Source organism: Pongo abelii, chromosome 4, assembly GCF_028885655.2.
Source record: "Pongo abelii isolate AG06213 chromosome 4, NHGRI_mPonAbe1-v2.0_pri, whole genome shotgun sequence".
Taxonomy (NCBI): domain Eukaryota; kingdom Metazoa; phylum Chordata; class Mammalia; order Primates; family Hominidae; genus Pongo; species Pongo abelii.
Genome location: NC_071989.2, coordinates 142,999,068 through 143,002,776, shown reverse-complemented (window position 1 = coordinate 143,002,776; position 3,709 = coordinate 142,999,068). Strand labels below are relative to the sequence as shown.

At 47.7% G+C, this 3,709-nt stretch overlaps 1 non-coding gene across 1 annotated transcript; it reads left to right on the top strand.

Moving 5' to 3' along the window:
* The first annotated feature begins 1,771 nt into the window (after positions 1-1,771).
* On the top strand, positions 1,772-1,878 carry LOC112133524 (U6 spliceosomal RNA). The gene has a single exon (XR_002915172.1). It is a non-coding gene; the product is annotated as a U6 spliceosomal RNA (small nuclear RNA).
* Positions 1,879-3,709: the final 1,831 nt, after the last annotated feature.

The following is a 3,709-nucleotide window of genomic DNA, read 5'->3' as shown; positions in this document are numbered from 1 at the left end:
GGGAGGCTAAGGTGGATGGATCACCTGAGGTCAGGAGTTCGAGACCAGCCTGGCCAACACTGTGAAACCCCCATCTCTACTAAAACTACAAAATTAGCCAGGCATGGTGGGGTGCAACTGTAATCCCAGCTACTCTGGAGGCTGAGGCAGGAGAATCGCTTGAACCCAGGAGGTGGCGGTTGTAGTGAGCCAAGATAGCCCCATTGCACTCCAGCCTGGGCAACAAGAGTGAAACTGGGTCTCAAAAAAAAAATCGTAAAGTTGCTGAAGAAGCTTGTTACCCAGCCAAACTGGAGTCTGCTTCCCAATGCAGTAAGGCCTGACATCTATATGGAGGCTTTACATGAGGGTGTTTATTTGTAGGGCACCAAACAAGGAGAATCTGTCAGCTCACACTTAAGACCTGACCTCCCCAATGGCTTACAAGCAGAGTGTTTTTTTGTTTTTGTTTTTTTTTTGTCAGTCTTACTCTCTAGCCCTGACTGGAGTGCAATGGTGGGACCTGGGCTCACTGCAACCTCCGCCTCCCAGGTTCAAGTGATTCTCTGCCTCAGCCTCCCAAGTAGCTGGGATTACAGTTGTGCACCACCACACTCGGCTAATTTTTGTATTTTAAAGAGAGATGGGGTTTCACCATGTTGGCCAGGCTGGTCTTGAACTCCCGACCTCAGGCGATCCGCCTACTTCGGCCTCCCAAAGTGCTGGGATTACAAGTGTGAGCCACTGTGCCTGGCCCAAGGAAGAGTTTTTAAAGGGAGGAGTAAATTTCAGAAAAGCAGAAGTTACAGGCAAAATTGTATATCAGTAAATGAGGTTATACATTGGTTTGGCCTAAAAAGATGGAATATCTTTTTTTTTTTTTTTTGGTGGGGGAGATAAGGTCTCACTCTGTTGCTCAGGCTAGAGTGCAGTGGTGGGATCACAGCTCACTGCAGCCTGGATCTCCCATGCTCAAATCAAGCAATCCTGCCACCTCAGCCTCCCAAGTGGCTGGGACTACAGGCATACAACCATGCCCAGCTAATTTTTTTATTTTTTATGGAGATGAGGTCTCACTATATTGCCTAGGTTGGTCTTAAACTCCTGGGCTCAAGCAATCCTCCTGCCTCAGCCTCCCAAAGTGTTGGGATTACAGGCATGAGCCACCACACCCAGCTCCAGTGGATCCATTTGATGTGGGTCTGGGTTTCTGAAAAACAACTCAGGGACATATGTTAAGATGTTATCTTTAGTTTTTATAAAGAACCAAACATCTTATGACTCAAACTTCTTAGGCTGTTGTTTTGAGCTACTGTTACTTTCTTGCTTATCAAGTTGCTCAGGGCTACCTAGGTGTGGGGAATTTCCCTTAAAGGAACTCGAGATTTTCTCTTATTTCTACACTTGGTTGGGAGGGCCAGGCAGGCCCCTAAGAGGGGTCCCTGCTCCATCTCAAAATCTGTAACAGAGGACTTAACCAAATCTGGGAGAAAGGCCTTGATGAGAGGAAGACCTGAAGAGTTGAGACCTGAAAAGTGTGTAGGAGTTAGCCGGGTGAAATGCAGTGGTGGGTAGAAGCTTTTCTGGCGGAGGGAAATCCTAGTGTCAAGGGAGAGCGCATGGAGTGAAGCACTTCCTGAGGCTGGAGCAGAAAGAGGAGATCCAGCAAAGCCAATGATAGGCTTTGCTGAGAATCCCTAAACAGCTCTTGATGCATTTAAAGAAGGCAACGCCAATCCATTAGAAAAGAACATTGGTGTCAAAACAGTCTTGTTTAAAGCTGAATACCTGTGTGCTCTCTTTGGCAGCACATATACTAAAATTGAAACGATACAGAGAAGATTAGCATGGCCCCTGCACAAGGATGATAGGCAAATTCATGAACTGTTCCATAGTAAAACAAACATACAAAAAGGCTGACTATGGCCAGGTGCGGTGGCTCACGCCTGTAATCCTAGCACTTTGGGAGGCCAAGGCAGGTGGATTGCCTGAGCTCAGGCATTTGAGACCAGGCTGGGCAACACGGTGAAACCCCATCTCTAATAAAATACAAAAAATTAGTCGGGCGTGACCAGCCTGGGCAACACCATGAAACCCTGTCTCTACTAAAATACAAAAAATTGGCCAGGCATGGTGGAGTGCGCCTGTAGTCCCAGCTACTTGGGAGGTTGAGGCAGGAGAATTGCTTGAACCTGAGAGGCGGAGGTGCAGTGAGAAGAGCTCAAGCTCGCACCATTGCACTCCAGCCTGGGCGACAGAGCGAGACTCCGCCTCCAAAAAAAAAAAATGCTGACTATCTGACTACACTCCTGTAATCTCAGCACTTTGGGAGGCAGAGGCCGGAGGATTGCTTAAGCCCAGGAGTTCAAGATCAGCGTGGGCAACATAATGAGACCCCTATCTCTACAAAACAATTAAAATATTAGCTGGGCCTGGTGGCACATGCCTGTGGTCCCAGCTACGTGGGAGGATTCCTTGAGCCCAAGAGATTGAGGCTGCAGTGAGCCATGATAGCGCCACTGGACTCCAGCCTGGGAGAAAGAGCAAGACCATCTATATATATTTTTATATATATATAATTTTTAAATTTATTTTTAATTTTATTTATTTATTTATTTATTTATTTTTTGAGACGGAGACAGAGTTTCGCTCTGTCGCCCAGGCTAGAGTGCAATGGTGTGATCTCGGCTCACTGCAACCTCCACCTCCCGGGTTCAAGTGATTCTCCTGCCTCAGCCTCCTGAGTACCTGGCATTACAGGCACCTGCCATCATGCCTGGCTAATTTTTGTATTTTTGTAGAGATGGGGTTTCACTATGTTGGCCAGGTTGGTCTTGAACTCTAACCTCAGGTGATTCACCCACCTTGACCTCCCAAAGTGCTGAGATCACAGGTGTGAGCTACCGCGCCTGGCCAAGACCATCTATAAAACAACTGAATAACCAGCTGAATAAAAGCTGAATAACCAGCATCCAACACGTTATCTGGTACATAGCTACATTGTGTAAATCACTGGTGAATTCAATAAGCACAAATAACAAAAAAAGAAAAAAAATGAATTCAATAAACACGTGTACTTTGAAAATGTATTTTAGGCAGGGAGCGGTGGTGATCCCAGCACTTTGGGAGGCTGAGGCAGGTGGATCACTTATGCTAAGGAGTTTGAGACCAGCCTGGCCAACATGGTGAAACCCGGTCTCTACTAAAAATACAAAAATTAGCCGGGCGCAGTGGCTCACGCCTGTAATCCTAGCACTTTGGGAGGCCGAGGCGGTCGGTTCACTTTAGGTCAGGAGTTCGAGACCAGACTGGACAACATGATGAAACCCCGTCTCTACTAAAAATACAAAAATTAGCCGGGCATGGTGGTGCGCGCCTGTGCTCCCAGCTACTCAGGAGGCTGAGGTAGAAGAATCGCTTGAACCCGGGAGGCGGAGGTTACCGTGAGCTGAGATCGTGCCATTGCACTCCAGCCTGGGCGACAAAATCGAGACTCCGTTTCAAAAAAAAAAAAATTAGCCGGACGGTGGTGGCGGGTGCCCGTAGTCCCCACTACTCGGGAGGCTGAGGTAGGAGAATCGCTTGAATCCAGGGGGTGGAGGCTGCAGTGAGCCCAGATTGCGCCACTGCACCCCAGCTTGGGAGACAGAGCGAGACAACGTCTCAAAAAAAAAAAAAAAAAAATGCCAAAAGTAATTTCCCCTAGGGAGGCACGGGATGTTCCCTTCTC